Source organism: Dendrobates tinctorius, unplaced genomic scaffold, assembly GCF_039654945.1.
Source record: "Dendrobates tinctorius isolate UK_male_01 unplaced genomic scaffold, ASM3965494v1 ptg000016l, whole genome shotgun sequence".
Classification (NCBI taxonomy): domain Eukaryota; kingdom Metazoa; phylum Chordata; class Amphibia; order Anura; family Dendrobatidae; genus Dendrobates; species Dendrobates tinctorius.
In genome coordinates, this window is record NW_027361684.1 from 29266651 (window position 1) to 29286022 (window position 19372).

Here is a 19372-nt window from a genome sequence, read left to right on the forward strand (position 1 = left end):
GGGTTTCAGCTGCAGCATGCACGGGTGAGTCACTCTGCGGAACACCATTTCACCAGTGAGTGAGTCTCCACGCGTAATGTGTGTGCTGTGCGGTGTTGCCTTGCTTTGAGAACTTAAACATGGCCAGCGTTACTCTTCCACTTCTACGCCTACTTGAAAAACCGCTTTAGGTGATGGTTGATGTGGTGGTTACACAGTAGGAACAGGGACCATTCGTAACATTGTTAGAAATCCAACCCCTGGCTCGGAAGGTGGGATTCTGTACCAACAGTGGCCAAGTAAACAACTGTCCAGCCAGTGGACAGTTTTAGAGGATGACGAGGAACAGTGTTAATCATCATTCACAGCAGATGGCTCAGAATGGGTGACATATCCTGAACGATTCACCAAAGTACGATCCCCTGAGCTACAGTTAATTAAACTAAGCCTACCTTCCAGACAAAAGTCACCAGGTGTTTGCTACCTTATCTGAGAGTAGCATCATGTAGGGGGAAGAGACTCTGACCTCAACTTCATGTGTACACTGTGCATAGACAGAAAGCAGCCAATCAGTGGTGGGGGCAGGGCTACACAGAGCTCATGAATATGGAGGACTATGTGGCAGCAGGTTTACTAGTCCTCTAGTGATAAAATACTGATTTTATCAGATTATCAAAGCAGTAAAAAGCTTAGTAAGTGACATCACTGGAATCAGGGTCCATCTTTACATTATGCTGCCCTCAGAATAGGTGGAAAAACACAGTGCCAGATTCCCTTTAAAACTCATCTGTAGCTGTATTTCATGGCATGATATTTATCAGCTGAAAGTCTTACTCCTCCAATCAGTGACTTCAGCTATATTGTCAATGTAAAACCATACATTTTAAAGGGAATCTATCCATAGATTCACATCTGTACTCTGTATCTCCCTCACCTCATTGTAGATTGTACGCTCTCACGAGCAGGGTCGTCTTATTTCGTCTTATTTTGCTTTAATTATTGTATTGTTAGCGTTGTTACTTATGACTTGTGTTTTGAAACTGTTAAACTGTAAAACGCTGTGGAATATGTTGGCGCTATATAAATAAAGATTATTATTATTATTATAGAATCTACCATCCTAAGCAGTCTATATGAGCATGCAGATCATAGAAAGTTGAAAAAAAAAAAAAAATGATACCTTGACCTCAGAACTTGTTGTTCAATTTCACCCGAGCATGTGGATACCCCATTATGAGGAAAACTTATGAATGGGTCACTAAGGAGGGTGGCAGGAACAGGCTAAGCCACCAGAAGACCAGAGAGGTTGGTAACTAAGTGGATTGCAGACCCACACAACTAGCAGTAGCCGTGGAGCGTTCCTACGTTGCCCTAAACGCTTCGTCACAGCCGGAGGACTAACTAAGCCTAAAGACAGAAAGATGAAACCTAAACTGCCCCGAAGCAGATCCCCAAAGGAATAGACAGCCCCCCAAACATATATTATCGGTGAGACAAGATGAGACACAAACACAGGCAGAGAACAGACTGAGCAAACGGTGGGGTCCAAGCTGTCTAGACAGGATAGGACAGAAAAGATACTGTCTGCAATCACGCACAAAACCCTGAAGAAGTCCAACACTACTGATATACAAAAACCTGAGGCCACACGACCTCACCCCCGCTAGATCAGCACTCTGGTATAAACTGGCAGCAAAGCAAAAAGATACTAACATAACAGGGGACTGAACAAGCTGCGACATATGAAGCAGGGCTCAGCATTGCCCCCAGCAGGGAGCACGCTGAACCCTAGCAGCAAGACAAAGCAAAAAAAAAAAAAAAAAAAAGACAACCAGATTAGATACAAAGAATTAGCAAAAAGAATCACTTAGCTGAACCATACAGATCAGGCAGGGGACAAAAGAACTCCAAGTGCACACAGAGGAAATCACCAGCAACCTCCAAGAGCAGCCAGCTCAATTATATGCTCCCAGCCAGTAATCCCAGGTTCCCAATTATTGTCAGGTGGCGAACTTCCATCCACCTGGCCAGCTCCACTACTCTCAGTAACCACCAGAGGGAGCTTCAGCTCAGAACTTCAAGCAAGGGAATTCACAACAGAAAACTGTTTGGGCCATGCGAGGGTTCAGAAGGGAAGGAGCAGTTTGTCTTTTAGAACTCAAAATGAGCTGGAAACAATAGACCCCCATGTAACATTTGCAGAGCCCCTGATGTGCCTAAAACAGTAGAAATACCACCCTCCACACCCCCAAGTAACCCCAATTTGGAAACTAGACAGAAGGAATTTATTTAAATGTGTTGTGAGCATCTTCAGTCCCCCAGGTGCTTCACAGAATTGTATGTTACACAGCTCCATCATACTCACCCGGCCTCCGCTCCCACACCGCAGCCTCTCTCCACCCGACGGCCATGGCGGTCACCTCTGACGGGCGCGCGGCCGACGCCATCTTTGCATGCAATGCGCATGCGCCACAGGCCGCGTCTCCCTTCTGCTTCTTGTGCTCCGACTGTGCCCTGACCCGGAAGCACCTTCGGACCAATGGCAGACCAGACAGGGCCCATATCAGGCCGCTTCCCAGAGGGAGGCGCCTGATCGTTGTGTTACCTTGCACACTGGGCCTTGCTTCCTCCTGTGTTCTCTGCAGCCTCTCGGTTCTGTCCGCGGTGTTTCCTGCAGCAGACTTGCAGCCCTGTCTCTCGTGTTCCCTGCATTATACTCCAGATCTGCTCCAGCATTCCTGTTGCTTCCTACTCCAGTCCTGTTCCTGTGTTCCATTTACATCCTACTCCAGTCCTGCTCCAGCGTTCCTGTTCCATCCTACTCCAGTCCTGCCTCCGGTGTTCCTGCTCCATCCAGCTAGCCATAATCCTACAGTCCTACTTCAGTCCTGTCTCCTGTGTTCTGCTCCGGCCATCTCTCCATATTCCAGCCTTACAGTCTACGCTTCAGTCCCGCACTCCTACTCCAGTCCAATCTGAGCCGCCCCTCTCGGTACCAGCTACCATGGTACTTGAACCCCTGGGCCTGCTCCTACGGTCCCTGTATAGGGGTTGGTTCCACCTGGCAGCTCACCCAGGGCCCCTCGGTGCCACGGTCCAGAGGGTCCACTCCTGGAGATTCCGGCTCCTGACCATCCACGCTAATAATACGATCAGGCCATGGACTCCGCCGGTACTACGGCTGCTACTCAGAAAGAGTTGCTCTTCCTGCGGGAGAATCAGGGACGCATTATGTCGGTCATGAAGTCTATGGACACCCGTTTGTCGGCCCTGCAGGTGGCAAATCCTGGAAATGCCACTCAGCTGGCCAGTCTCCAACAGGAGCTGGGTCAGCAACAAGATACTCAAGCCCACATTTTGTCCTACATGGCCTCCTTGACATTCGCTTGTCGACCCTCCAGGCTGCCACTGCAGCCCCGACTCCTCCCCCGTGTCTACAGCTCTCCCGACACCCCGCCTCGCTTCACCGGGGATCCCTAGCTCTGTAGGGGGTTCTTAAATCAGTGTAGCCTCCACTTTGAATGGTTGCCGCAGCAATATCCCTCGGACCGGGCCAAGGTGGCCTTCATCATCTCCCATCTGGAAGGAGGCCCTGTCTTGGTTGAATCCTCTCTGGGAACGTGACGACCCTGTAGTCTTGAGTCTCCCGGTTTTCCTGGATACTTTTCGTAGGGTCTTTGATGAGCTGGGCCGGTTAGCCTCTCTCACTGAGTCACTCTAACTTACATCAGGGTTCTCTCACGGTCGCACAGTACGCTATTCGCACTATCTCCTCCGAGCTCGGCTGGAATAACGCGGCTTTGTTAGGGGCATTCTGGCGTGGTCTTTCAGGCAGAATAGAAGATGAACTCGCAGGTTGCGATACCCTGTCCACCTTAGAGGACCTTATCTCGCTGGCTACCCGCATTGACTTACGCTTCCTGGAACGTGCTCGGGAGTCAGCGAGACAGGAGGTCCACCTGGCCACTTCCCCTTTTCACCCATTCTACCAGCTCCCGTTCGTTCTCCTCCCTCTTCGGTCGAGTCCATGCAGATAGACCGTCTCAAGTTGGCAGAGTTGCGTCAGAGAGGCAGGCACAAGGTCTGTGCCTCTATTGCAGTGATTCTTTACACTATATCCGCACCTGTCCTAAGAGACAGGGAAACTTCTCCACCTAGGTCAGGTAAGAGAGGCCTCCCAAGGTGATGATGATCCCTCTCAACCCCTTACGATTTCTGTGCTTTTGGTTTCAGGGGAGACGTGGGTCCGAGGTGGCCTACGTGGATTCGGGCTTGGCAGGTAACTTCATTCGGCCTGAAGAGGTGGACAAATACCAAATTCCCATGATTACTCTATCACACCTGTGGCAAACCGCTACAGGTGACCGTCACCTTGGTCACTGAAGAAGTGGAGTTGCACGTCGGAGCCTTACACCGAGAAGATAGCCTTTTACGTTTTGCCTAAGCTCTCTCACGTCATTCTACTCGGTCTTCCATGGTTAAGAACTCATCAGCCTGTTCTCGACTGGTCTTCTGGGGAGATACTCCACTGGGGTCACCCATACCAAGCCCACTGTCTGACTCCTGTCCGCCTGGCGGCCGCTCCTTGTTCACCTCCAGGCCTTCCGGGACTTCCTTCAGCCTACGCCGATGTTTTTGATAAGGAAGCGGAGGTCCTTCCTCCACACCGGCCGTTTGACTGCCCAATTGAACTTGTTCCCGGTTCAACCCCTCCAAGGGATAGAATTTACCCTCTGTCTCCCGCAGAGACCACCGCCATGTCCGAGTACGTCCGAGAGAACCTCGCCAAAGGCTTTATACGGAAATCCTCTTCGCCCGCGGGAGCCGGGTTATTCTTCGTCAAAAAGGACGGAACTCTACGGCCGTGCATTGACTATAGGGGCTTGAATGAAATTACCATCAAGAACAGGTACCCTCTTACACTCATTCCAGAGCTGTTTAAACGTCTCAGAGGGGCTCGGGTCTTCTCCAAGCTGGACCTCAGAGGAGCCCATAATCTGGTCCGTATCCGTGCAGGTGACGAGTGGAAGACCGCTTTCAACACTCGAGACGGCCATTACGAGTACCTGGTCACGCCCTTTGGTCTCTGCAATGCTCCTGCGGTGTTTCAAGAGTTCGTCAATGAGATCTTCCGGGATCCCTTGTGCTCCTGAGTGGTCGTGTACTTAGACGACATCCTCGTCTTCTCGCCGGACCTCTCGTCCCAAAGAAAGAGAGTGTCCGCCAGGTGCTACAGCGTCTTTGGGAGAACTGCCTGTATGCGAAGATAGAGAAAAGTCTCTTCGAACAGACCTCTCTGCCGTTTCTGGGATACATTATCTCCAACGCTGGACTAAGGATGGACCCCGAGAAGTTGTCTGCCAATCTCAAATGGCCTCGGATTCGCCAATTATTACCGGCAATTTGTCTCCCACTTCTCCGCGATCACAAGACCTATTTCTACTCTCACCCGTAAAGGGACTACCCCCAAAGATTGGACTCCTCTGAGGCGGAGGAGGCCTTTCTGACCCTAAAACGGGCTTTCTCCACAGCTCCGGTCCTGCATCGCCCTGAGAGCAATTGACCTTTTGTACTCGAGGTGGACGCTTCCTCAACAGGTGCCGGGACAGTATTATCCCAGAGAACCACCTCCGGTCGCCTGCACCCTTGTGGCTTCTTCTCAAAGGCCTTTTCTCCATCCAAGTGTAACTACTCGATCGGCGACCAGGAACTCCTGGCCATCAAGTTGGCCCTGGAGGAGTGGCGTCACCTCCTTAAAGGAGCTGTCCATCCCTTTGTCATCTTCTCGGACCACAAGAATCTGGCCTATCTCCAGTCTGCCCAGAGACTCAACCCTCGTCAGGCCAGATGGTCCTTATTTTTCGCCCGATTTGACTTCGAGCTCCGTTTTCATCCTGGCAACAAGAATACCAAAGCAGACGCCCTGTCCAGGGTCTTACAGCCACACGAAACCACGGAGGAACCTTCGCACATCATTGATCCCACTAGGATTATCACAGTGGCTCCAGTGAACTGGCTTACTCCTCCTCCAGGCAAGACGCTTGTGCCTGAGATCCTCAAGTGAAAGGTCCTCCTATGGGGGCACTCCTCCAAACTGGCCGGCCATGCAGGAACAAAGACGACCCTTGACCTTATCACGCGTCACTACTGGTGGCCCACGCTTCGCCAAGATGTACTCGACTTTGTGGCTTCTTGTCCATCTTGTGCTAAAAACAAAGTGCCACTAAGACCTCCGTCCGGCTTGTTGCTTCCGTTTCCTGTCCCTGCGGTTCCTTGGGAAAACATCGCCATGGATTTCATCACTGACCTACCCCGATCTTCGGGCTGCAGTCATTTTGGTGGTGGATCGTTTTTCCAAGATGGCCCACTTCGTCCCTCTGCCCGGTCTTCCCTCGGCGCCAGAGCTGGCCAAAGTTTTCATTCACCAAATCTTCAGACTCCATGGACTACCTCAACGCATTGTGTCTGATCGAGGGGTTCAGTTTACCTCCAAGTTCTGGCGATCAATTTGTAAGCTCATGAACGTTTCCCTCGACTTCTCCTCGGCCTACCATCCACAGTCCAACGGACAGGTAGAGCATACCAACCAGATGTTGATGGGGTACCTACGTCACTTCTCCAACGCCCACCAGAAAGACTGGGTCAACTTACTCCCCTGGGCAGAGTTCGCTTATACCATGCTGGCGAGTCCTCGGCCAAGTCTCCGTTCTTCATTGTTTTTGGCAGACATCCTGATGTTCCCCTTCCGATAACCCCTGCCTCCGAGGTACCCGCGGCCAACGCCTTGTCCTCTGAATTTTCCAAGATTTGGGCCGAGACCAATACGTCACTCAAGAGGTCCACTGATCAGATGATGAATTATGCCGACAAAAAGATTGGATCCTCCACCATATAGTGTTGGGGACAAAGTCTGGCTCTCCTCCAAATTCATCCGGTTGAAACTGCCCTCCTACAAGTTGGAACCACGCTACATCGGTCCGTTTGAAATTCTTGGACGTATCAACGAAGTCGCCTACAAATTGAGGTTGCCTGCTTCGCTCCAGGTCCCGGACACCTTCCACATCTCCCTCCTGAAACCTGTGGTGCTGAATCTCTTCCATTCCTTGCCTGATCCTGGTCCTCAGCCGGTGGGTGCCGATGATGTCTTTGAAGTGCAAGACATTCTCGCTATGAAGAGGGTTAGAGGTAGGACATTCTTTCTTGTTGATTGGAAGGGCTTTGGTCCCGAGGACAGATCCTGGGAGCCTCGGGAGAATATCAATGCTCCCCGCATCCTCAAGAGATTTCTTGCTAATCTCCAGGGAGGGTGGCTTAGGGGAGGGGGTACTGTTACACGGCTCCATCATACTCACCCGGCCTCCGCTCCCACACCGCACACCTCCGACGGGCGCGCAGCCGACGCCATCTCTGCATGCAATTCCGCATGCGCCATAGGCCGCGTCTCTCTTCTGCTTCTTGTGCTCCGGCTGTGCCCTGACCCGGAAGCATCTTTGGACCAATGGCAGACCAGACGGAGGCGCCTGATCGGTGTTACCTTGCACACTGGGCCCTGCTTCCTCCTGTGCTCTCTGCAGCCTCTCGGTTCCATCTGCGTTTCCTGCAGCAGCCTCACAGCCCTATCTCTCGTGTTCCCTGCATTATACTCCAGACCTGCTCCAGCGTTCCTGTTCCTTCCTACTCCAGTCTTGTTCCTGTGCTCCAATTCCATCCTACTCCAGCGTTCCTGTTCCTTCGTTCCAGTTCCATCCTACTCCAGCATTCCTGTTCCATCCTACTCCAGTCCTGTACCAGCGTTCCTGTTCCATCCTACTCCAGTCCTGCACCAGCGTTCCTGTTCCATCCTACTCCAGTCCTGCTCCAGCGGTCCTGTTCCATCCTACTCCAGTCCTGCTCCAGCGGTCCTGTTCCATCCTACTCCAGTCCTGCACCAGCGGTCCTGTTCCATCCTACTCCAGTCCTGCACCAGCGGTCCTGTTCCATCCTACTCCAGTCCTGCACCAGCGGTCCTGTTCCATCCTACTCCAGTCCTGCCTCCGGTGTTCCTGCTCCATCCAGCTATCCATACTCCTACAGTCCTACTTCAGTCCTGTCTCCTGTGTTCCGCTCCAGCCACCTCTCCATATCTCAGCCTTACAGTCTACGCTTCAGTCCCGCACTCCTACTCCAGTCCATTCTGAGCCACACCTCTCAGTACCGGCTGCCATGGTATTTGAACCCCTGGGCCTGCTCCCAACGGTCCCTGTATAGGGGTCGGTTCCACCTGGCAGCTCGCCCGGGGTGCCACGGTCCAGAGGGTCCACTCCTGGAGATTCCGGCTCCTGACCATCCACGCTAACAAAAATATTGAGCTGTAAAAATGAAAAATACAAAAATGTTGCTTCAGCCCCATATTCATCTTCATAAGGGTAACAAAAGAAAATGGTCCTTACAATTTGTTGTGCAATTTGTCCTGAGTACGCAGATACCTTATGGTGGAAAACTGTTTGGGCGCACGACAGGGCTCGGAAGGGAAGGAGCGCTATATAGCAGTCGCCATGTCCCATTTGGAGAGCCCCTGATGTGCCTAAAGAGTGGAAACCTCCCACAAGTGACACCATTTTTGAAACTACACCCCTCAATGAGTTTATCTAGAGGTGTAGTGAGCATCTTGAACTCACAGGTGCTTTGCAGAATTGTTTTTTCCCCCCAGAAATGTTGTTTTGTTTTAGCACCATTTTTTTCATTTTCACTAATGTAAAAAGAGGATGGACCTCAAAATTTGTTACGCAATATCTCTGGAGTACGACAATGCCACATATGTGATCAAAAAGCCGGATTACTTACCGGTAATGCTCTTTTAATGAGTCCACGACAGCACCCACTGGAGGTATCGGATCCGCCCATTTGGAACAGGAAACCCTACAGGAAAGATAAAAGGGGCGGTCCGCCTTTCCTCCTCAGTTTTACGTTTCAGAGTACCAGAAGGACCGCCAAGGATTAGGCAATGTTCTCTTATTTTAACATCTTTCTTATCCATTATTTGGTTGATATACTTTAACTATTGATATCTTTAGGGAGGGAAGTGAGCGGGTGCTGTCGTGGACTCATTAAAAGAGCATTACCGGTAAGTAATCCGGCTTTTTACTCTTCGCCACGACAGCACCCACTGGAGAGATTCCAGAGACCATCACCTGGGTGGGACCACCGTGCCAAGGACAGTCCTGCCAAAGCTTAAGTCAGAGGTTGATGAAAGATCAAGTCTATAGTGGTTATAGAAGGTAGAAGGGGATGACCAAACTGCCGCCTTACATATAGTTTCAATCGGAACATCTCCCTTTTCCGCCCAAGAAGTTGCCATTGCCCTGGTGGAATGCGCCCTGATGTTCCCTGGAGGATCTTCGTTTTTTGCGGAGTAGGCTAAACGAATGGCCTCTCTGATCCACCGGGAAATGGTGCTCTTTGTGACTCCATACCCCTTCTTACAGCCCTGAAATGAAACAAATAGGGCCCTACTCTGCCTCCAACTGTTGGACCTCTCAATATATTTTAGGACAGTTCTTTTGACGTCCAGAGTATGGAACTTCTGCTCTTCCGGAGTAGAGGGATTTTTATAGAAGGTTGGGAGGAGTATCTCCTGAGATCTATGGTATTTTGTTGCCACTTTTGGCAGGTAGGCAGGGTCTGGTTTTAATACCAATCTGTCTTGGTATTCTTGAAAAAAAGGTGGATCTATTGACAAGGCCTGGATATCACCCACTCTTCTAGCTGAGGTCAGTGCTACCAAGAGGGCCATTTTAAGTGCTAAGTATTTGAAGGGTATTGTGTCGATCGGCTCAAAGGGGTCTACCGTTAGGGCGTCTAAGACCAGATTTAGATCCCATGTAGGGACGGAGGGTATGTGGATTGGAGCTATTCGTTCACATGCTGTAATGAATCGAGTTATCCACTTGTTGCCTGCTATATTATTGCCATATAGTGCTCCTAATGCTGATATTTGTACTCTTAGCGTATTTACTGCTAAGCCTAAGTCTTTCCCTTTCTGCAGAAATTCCAAGATTGGGATTATCGGAATTTCTGCTGTATGAGGTACTGTATGGAATTGAAGAAATTTTTTCCATATTCTAGTGTAAATTTGGGTTGTGGACGGTTTTCTACTTTGTAGTAGTGTAGTAATTAAAGACTCAGAGAATCCTCTTGTCCTCAATAACTGCCTCTCAAATTCCATGCCGTCAAGTGCAAGCTGACCACTTGAGTGTGGAAAAAGGGGCCTTGGGAGAGTAGGTTGGGAGTCGAAGGAAGGACCCAAGGATCTGTTATTGACATAATTTGCAGCCACGAAAACCACGGTCTTTTTGGCCAGAACGGTGCTATTAAGATTATCCTTGCTTTGTCGTCTCTGATCTTCCGAATTACTTGAGGTAGGAGGATCAATGGAGGGAACGCATACGCCAGGTTGAAATTCCATGGAGCTAGAAGGGCGTCTAGTATGTCTGGGTGATCTGATGGAGATAGGGAGGCAAATGTTTTTATCTGCCTGTTCTCCTTTGTGGCGAAAAGGTCCACCTCGGGTTGTCCCCATAGGGCTACTATGTCCCTGAAGACCTTCTGATTGAGGCACCACTCTCCTTGCCGTAGAGTGTGTCGGCTTAGGAAGTCTGCCTTTTGATTGCTCTCGCCTCTGATATGAAGGGCCGAGAGGGACAAAAAATAGTTTTCTGCTAAGTTTAAAATTCTTGCCGCTGAAGACATCAGAGTCTCTGATCGAGTTCCTCCTTGTCTGTTTATATAGGCCACTGTGGTGGTGTTGTCCGATAGGATCCTGACATGCTTCTGTTGGAGCTGCGGAAGGAAGTTGTATAGAGCATAGAACACTGCAGTCAGTTCTTTTAAATTGGATGAGTACTCGCATTCCTCTCTATACCACCTTCCCTGATGAAACCCATTCTCCATGTGGGCTCCCCAGCCCTGGGGACTGGCATCGGTGGTTACGATACAGGATGGGACTATAACCCATGGAACTCCTGAACATAAATGGTCATCATCTAACCACCACTCTAGAGAAGTCAAGACTTCTTGTGACAGGGTTATTTTGCTCTGTAAATGACCACTATGTCGCTTATCCTCTTGGAGGATCTGGTGTTGTAGTGTACGGACATGGTACTGGGCCCACCGGACTGCCGGGGTGCAAGAATTTAGTGATCCTAATAGTGACATTGCTCCTCTCAAGGACACCCGTGGTCTATCTATAGCTGCTCGTATTTTTTGTTTCGTGAGGGTGATTTTTACCTGAGGTAATAGACATCTCTGGGTCAAGGAATCTAGTTGAAATCCTAGAAATGTCTGGAGAGATTGTGGATCGAGTCTGGACTTTTGGATATTGATGATCCAGCCAAGGCTCTGAAAAGAGGAGATTGCGTCAGTCACGCGTTTGGTACATTGTTTGACTGAATTCCCAATTATTAGGAAGTCGTCTAAATACGGCACGATCAGTGTGTCCTTTTGGCGAAGGTAGGCCATCACTTCTGCCATCACCTTGGTAAATATTCTTGGTGCCGTGGAAAGCCCGAAGGGCATGGCCGCGTATTGGAAATGACGAATCCTGCCCTCGACTTCCACTGCGACTCTTAGGTATTTCTGGAATCTATTGTGAATAGGGAGATGATAATAAGCATCTTTTAAATCAATCCCTGCCATTACGCAATTTGGGAAAAGAAGCTTTATAGTGGATCTAATTGATTCCATTTTGAAGTTATAATTTTTTATAAATGAATTAAGCTTCTTTAAATCAATAATGGTTCTAAACGTACCGTCTGGTTTAGAAACCAAAAACAGGGGAGAGTAAAAGCCTCTACCCTCTTGTTCCTCAGGGACGTCAACTAAAACTTTTTTAGCTAGTAGGACTCGAATCTCGTCTTCGAGAGCCTTTTGCTGAACTGAGGAATTAAGGCGAGTTATAACAAAGAATTCATAAGGGATCTGAAGGAATTCAATCTTTATTCCTTCCTTGATTATGTTCAAAATCCATGGGCTTAACGTAATTTGTTCCCATTTGGTAACAAAAAATTTTAATCTACCCCCAACTGGTGGGTTTAAACTCTTAATTTTTATCTCTCCTATATGTTGGCCCTCTGAAGATGGTACCCTTCTGCTTTTCGTCTTTCGTGGCCCATCTATTCGTTCTGTCCGACTGTCTTCTCCCGAATGGCCGTCTCTTAAAGGTTTTCCTATAAAACGGAATGGGAGAATCACTGAAGGCCTTTTTCCTCTCTTTTGCCTTGGCGAGAATTTCGTCTAAGGCTTTCCCGAAGAGGAACTCACCCTCGCATGGGGTTGCACTAATTTTGGATTTTGATTGTGCGTCCCCTTTCCAGCTTTTTATCCACAGCGCGCGTCTGGCGTTATTCACCAGGGCTGCCGACCTCGCTGCCAGTCTTAGGGTGTCCGCTGAAGCATCTGCCATAAAGGCAGCTGCACCTCTTATCAACGGGATGGCTGCACGCAGTTTCTCCCTTGACACTCTTTGCTCGATCTGCTGGTCTAATTGATCTAGCCATACCAGCATTGATCTAGCAGTACATGTGCTGGCTATTGCAGGTTTGAATACCCCGGTGGTGGACTCCCAGGACCTTTTGAGCGAAGATTCTGCCTTTCGGTGTAATGGGTCTGCTAACAATCCTGCGTCCTCGACCGGGATCGAGGTCTGTTTGGAAGTGGAGGCTATGACGGCATCCACCTTTGGTATTTTTGTCCATTTCAATAGGTCTTCATCAGTGAACGGATACTTCCGTTTTGAGGCTGATGGGAGAAAACCCCTCTGGTCGTGTTTTTCCCACTCTCTTTTGATGAGGTCCTTAATTGCCGGTATCACCGGAAATGATCTCTTTTTTTCTGCCAATCCCGCAAACATAATGTCCTGCGCGGTTTGGGCTCCCCTTTCCTCTTCACACCCCATAGTATTTCTAACCGCTTTTACTAGGTTATCTACGCTGTCCAGTGGAAAACATGCGCGTCCTTCCATCTCTGAGGATGACGATGAGGACGTGAATGCGGAGCCTGAATTTAACTCCTGTTCTTCCTCTGACTCTGAACTAACAACGACCTGTTTCTTATGACTGGACTCTGAGGGAGTGCTGGCGCGGTTGATGGCTTGTATCTCCTCCCTAATTATGGCTCGGATATCTTTAGAAGATATCGTCGACCCCTGCCTGGTTTCTTTCATGCATTGTTTGCAGAGTTTTTTGGGGTAGGAGTCAGGGAGAGGCTCTGAACATAATGCGCATTCTTTATGTTTAGTTTTTTCTTTGACTGAAGTGGGAGGTCAAAGGTAAAGAGGGGGGGGAGGAGGTTAGATTAATAGGTAGAGTATATACTTTGCACACTCACCCAGTGAAGCTTAATACCGGGTCGGATGGCTGAGACGGTCTGGATCTGGTTTCTGCTGCCTTGCTCCTGCGGGCAGTCTCTGTCCTGGCGCTGCGGTCCCTGGTGGAATTGCCCCCAGCTGAATCCCCTGCTGGGGCCTGCGACTCCGTGGGGGACGACATGGTTCCATCGTTGCAGCGCTGTTTTATCTTCACTCCTGTCGTGCCCCCGGAAGTCGCCCTGTGTCAGGGCGCATGCGCCGCGTCATCGCCATCCTACCCCGGAAGTTCAACCATTACTTCCGGGGTATAGGAGCGTCGGGCGCCGGCCGGCTCCTGCGCCACCGCCTCACACGCGCGGTTCGCGCGCTCATGGCTTCACCTCCCACGCTGTTTCTCCACCGATGGGGGGGTGTTCTGCCTCCGGATGCCAGACCGGCCCGCTCCCTGGTAAGACCGGGCGGCCCTCCCCGGACCCGGTCATCACCGTTATGCCACCAGACGAGGGGGGAACCGTCAAACGGAATCTCCCCCGACGCTGCTTCCGGACCGCAGCCCCTGCCGTTCCCGAGGAGACCGCACAGGCGGATGCATGGCCCGGGTAAGATCCTGCAGGATCCTGCTCCATTTGGAACAGGAAACCAAAACTGAGGAGGAAAGGCGGACCGCCCCTTTTATCTTTCCTGTAGGGTTTCCTGTTCCAAATGGGTGGATCCGATACCTCCAGTGGGTGCTGTCGTGGCGAAGAGTAAAAACAACTTTTTAGGCACAGAAGGAATGGAGCACCATATCAGAGTTCAGATTTTGCTGGTGCCAAGTCACATTGGAACGCCTTGGAGGTGTCAGGACAGCAGTACCCCCATTTTATACATTACACCTCTTAATTAAATCATCTAGGGATGCAGTGATCATATTGACTCCACATGTGTTTCAGAAAATTTTATACCAAGGAGAGGTGAAAAACAAACCAACATTGTTACCACTATAATGTGGTTTTATCCCCAGATTTTACATTTTCACAGAAATAGGTAAAAATGACCACATAATTTGTTACACAATTTCTCATGAATGAGGCTATACCCCATATGTGGCTGTACTCTACTGTTTGGCCACACGGTGCGACTTGGGAGGGAAGGAGTGCTATTTGACTCTTGGAGAATACATTTTTGTAGAATATGTTGCGGACTCCATATACAGAGCCCCTGTGCCAGAAGAGCAGAATCCCCCTCAACTGACCAAAATTTTGAAATTACACATCTCTTGAAATTTACGTACAGGTAGAGTGATCATTTTTAACCCCTTCACAACCTTGGATTTTTCAGTTTCCCTTTTTTTGAATTTTCATATTTTTGCTCTGTCTTCCCAGAGCCATAACTTATTTTATTTGGCCATGTGAGGGCTTGGTTTTTGAAGGACGAATGGTACTTTTGAACACCACCATTGGTTTTACTATTTCTTGTACTGGAAAACAGGAAAAAACTCAAAGTGCAGTGAAATTGCAAAAAAGTGCAATTCCACAATTTTTTTTTTACCATGTCCACTAAATGCTAAAACTGTACTGACTTTATGATTCCCCAGGTCATTACGAGTTTGCAGATACCAAACATGTATAGGTGCTTTAAGTGGTAAAAAAAAAAAATCCTGTAGCTTCTCCATTTTGGGGATATGAGGCTGGGTGAAGGCTTATTTTTTGCTATCTACGCTGACTTTTTTATCTATACCATTTTAGGATAGATACGATGTTTGGATCACCTGTTATTGCAATGTTGCGGCAACCAAAAACTTAATTTTGGAGTTTTGATTTTTTTTCCCTTGGTACACTGTTTACTGATTAATTCTTTTTATAGATTGATAGATCGGGCGTTTGAATGAGACAATAAAAATTTTTTTTGATCATTTTATTTTGAATGGGGCAAAAGGGGGGCGATGTTAACTTTTGTATTTGAAATTTTTTTTTTTTTTTCACTTTTCACTGGCTTCAATAGTCTCATGGCAGACTTGAAGCTGCGATCATCCGTTCGCCCGTACTAGCTAAAATGATCACCTCTACTTGGAGCGCCAGGCATAGGGCCACGCTCATAGCATTCCAGCAATGACAACCACATGGGTCTCCTGCAAACCCCGGGTTGTCATGCCAACCACTCATCGGCGACCAGTGGTCTTGTGACACAGACATCGATGGGCTGGATTAGTGACACGCTTTCAGCGCAGCCATGTTAAATGCTGCTGTCGGAGATTGACAGCGGCATTTAACATGTTAACAGCTGAGGGTGGATCGCAATTCCACCCGTGGCTGTTAGAAACACATGACAGCTGATGAGATCAGCGGTCATGTACAGGATGCCGACTCAGCACTGGAGCCTACATGGAATGCTAGGGACATGACGTATGATGTACCTATACGGCATAGCTTGTGAAGGGGGTTAATCCATGGGTGTTTTCCAAAAGCGAGCAACAATACATGTTGTTAAAGTGAACCAGTCATCAGGATTTTGCCAAGTAAACTACAGACACTATCAACTTGGTGCTGTTACACTGATTAAAATGATACCTTGGGTTGATGAAATCCATCTTGTGGTTGTCGTTTAATCTGTTTTTAGTTAGGCTGGGATCACACTACGGTGTGATGCGAGAAACTCGCACGAGTCTCTCGCATCAACATCCAGCACTGCCACTGGCACTCGGACCGGAGCTGCAGCTGCATGTATTTCTATGCAGCCGCAGCTCCGGTCCTGAGTGCTGGCGGTAGCACCGGGTGTTGATGTGAGAGACTTGTGTGAGTTTTTCGCATCACACACGGTAGTGTGATCGTGGCCTTACTGAGATTCTCGTGCTGCGGGGCTTTGTTTGGTGCTTTGGCTCATTGTCATCCTTGTGGGCATAAATGAAATATCATTGAACTTTCAGTGACTTGCCTCCTATTTTAAATATTGTTACAGTTAATATTATGGCGCCATTTTGCTGTAGTTACATTTTTTGTACTATGTGACAAATAATGCAATGTAATAGATTTTATATAGGCCAAGGGTTCTCATCTTCTAGAATATACATTGTACTAAACACAATATTGCCATTTTTATGTGTGGTTCTACCATGAGCCCACAGCATCCTGGCCGCTGTCTTGGGGTGTTATTTGACTCAGATCTTACCTTCATTCCTTATATCCGCTCTATCATTCGCTCACTCATGATATCATAAAGATCTCTAGAATTCAAAATTTTCTTACCTTTGACTCTGTAAAAACATTTGCTGCTTTTCTTATTCATTCTCGTCTGGAATGCTTCCAACTCTCTACTAATTGATCTGCCCCTCTTGATCCTGAATGTAGCAACCAACATTATATTTCTATCCAGCAGTTACACCAATGCCTCCACTCTTTGCCAGTCATTGCATTGGTTGCCCATCCGCTACGGAGTATAATATAAAATTATCATTCTCAACCACAAATCTCCTCACAGTTCTGCACTGCCCTACATTTCCTCCCTCATCTTCTCATCTCCATCTACCTTTCCACCCTCGCTCTCAACCCAGCATACGAGGCAAGACTAACATCTCCTGGCACAGTAAAGGAAAAAAAGATGTTGACCTCACAATGCCGGATCTGCGTATGATGTTTCTGTCAACTGCTGACTTGCAGTACAGTGTGAACTATACAAATGAAATTGGCACATCTACTTGTAGGTTAAATTTAACTTTTATTGTTAATCCATTAAAATGTTACTTCTGTTGTCTTAGTATACACATCTAACATTTCTGTTGTTTATTCCACCCTTTGTGATAGAGATAGGACAAATATGATCAGACTAACAACCTCTATAATCAGAACCTCCCATTCCAGTCTCCAGGAATTCACTTGTACTGCGCCAGTTCTGCACTACCTTGAAAAATCAGTTTTAAGTGTACTCAAAAATATTTCTTTAGACTAACCTATCGCTGCACTTCAATAAATAACTATTCCCTGCTCTCCTTTCCTACCATTATCTGAGAATCTGGTACCTCCCATCATGTTTCTACACCCTCCGTGAACTCTGGAAGCTTTTTGAGCAGGGCCTTCACTTTTCTTGGTATGTGTTGAATTATGTTTTACTTTGTAAAGTCTTATCTTGTTTGAACATGTCCCCTGGAATATGCAAACGCTATAGAAACAAAAAATGATCGTGAAATAAAAAATAAAGCAATTTTATGGTCTTAAGAATATATATTAAAAAAATTACAACTGCTATGCAGAACTGTATGTTTTATGATAGCAGGCCACAATTTATTCTGATATCATATTGTCATTCATCTGTCTCTTGCTTTTTGCTAACCTTCCAAATGTTTGTTAGCAAGTATTAGATGACATATGGGACAAGAATGACTGCAGAACTGGACAACTCAGGGTTTGTCTATGTGCATAAGAGTCTTAGGGAGGAGACAGACTACTGTATAACTGACGAGGATCGCAACGGAATACTCAGACTGGCCGCTGGCGCTCCTGACCAGAGCAGGACAGCATGAATTTCTATGCAGATATCACACTTGTGTAGGGAGAGCCAACAGTCAGAGCATTGCGATTCTTGTCCAAGTTATAGAGCCATCTAACTCTTCTTTTACACTTGCTAATAAAATGGTTTCCCATACACCAAACTTGACAAAAAAAAAAAAAAAGTATAAAACTGCTGTCAATAAATTAAAGAGAGAAACAAAGGTTTTTATTTTCACATTTAATGTTTTCACCACTTTACTTCAAATCTACATTTTACAAAGTGACCATCGAGTGTCTCATATGGCCATTATCTTAAGATATGGCCTTTTAGGTTTTCAGCTCCATCCATTGATTCATTTTGTTGTTGGTAAACTGTCTCAGACGTCCTTGATGAAATGCTTCATTTGGAGCTTATTTGGAGCCACTTTAGAAAGAGAAAAAAAAAAAAAAAAAAAAAAGAAAAAACAAAAAGTAGAAAAAGATTCCATACCATCTCTTAAAATTTGGAATTCCAATATACAGTCTTTCACAGCAAGTTACTTCATTGAAGTTAAAACTTCCCATAAGGTTAAAAACCCAAAAAAACAAATAAAAACATTTTAGTCTCCTCCTATTACAATCCAGCTCATTTTGGATAAAAATATTATTCTAAAAGATAAATTACAATAACTTTAACAATTAATAGACCATTACAAATACCTCTGTCTTCCCCTCAAAACAATAATTATTGGATTCATACAAGGCTAGTCCATCAAAATGTCTTGATCTAGGTGAAAGCAATCTTCTGTTTTATTGTAATGTTTACATATAAAAGTTGGAAGGAACATTCAAGTTTTAAAGTCTGCACACTGAACCTAAAAATAATTTGGAGTGAAACAAGCTGAGCTGTAAACTCCAGGAGGTAGAGGCCATCAGTTTGTATGTACATATACACAGAAAATTCAGTGTTTTTAAAGAAACAAAAATGGGAGAAAAAAAAAATTGTACTGTGACATTTCAACACGTCCACATCCAACTTCTCTTCCCTAAGTACAGATTACAATTATATTCGATTCTAGCTTGTTTTTTTTCTGTCCTTCCTCATGTTTGAACTGTCCAGTGCAAGGGGGAGGAAAAAAAAAGTTCACAAAAACAACTAAAATGTGCCAGCTAGCGCACCTTTATACAGCGGGACATGAAAAGGACCTTTACAAAGAAGCCCATCAATGGAATTATTTACATAGATGAATAATGACGCATGCCCGTGACAGAAAAGGTAAGAAAGAAAAGAAGTCTAAGAAAAATAGATTAAATATATATTTTATATATTTATATAGGGAAAGGTATCCTAGTGTACCCATCCCCTCTAGTCACAGATGCACGCATTCTAACCACAAACCTTCGATCTTCACTATATCAAAATAGCAACACGCTCCTCTTAGCACAGTGCTGCAAAGAAGCCATCAAGTGTCGGAGACTGGACACCGGGTGACATCACCGTCCTGTGGTCAGCTCCTGTTTTTGGGAAGTACTTCATGATTGGTCTCCAAACAATGTCTGTATTCTTCCTTGCAATTGCTTGTATCAACATAAAATGAGGATTTAGGAA

The 19372-nt window shown here is 47.0% G+C and overlaps 1 protein-coding gene across 2 annotated transcripts in view; it reads right to left on the bottom strand.

Moving 5' to 3' along the window:
* Window positions 1-18007: 18007 nt before the first annotated feature.
* Window positions 18008-19372, bottom strand: part of NLK (nemo like kinase) — a 202232-nt gene continuing 200867 nt past the window's right edge. Inside the window, exons 11-12 of one of the 2 annotated variants that reach the window (XR_012228902.1) lie at window positions 19163-19341; window positions 18008-18208 (exon numbers count right to left, since the gene is read on the bottom strand). The gene's annotated coding sequence lies outside the window, so the exon portion shown is untranslated. Of the gene's footprint in view, window positions 18209-19162; window positions 19342-19372 lie in introns of those variants that run through there. The other variant, XR_012228903.1, reaches the window with a different exon arrangement.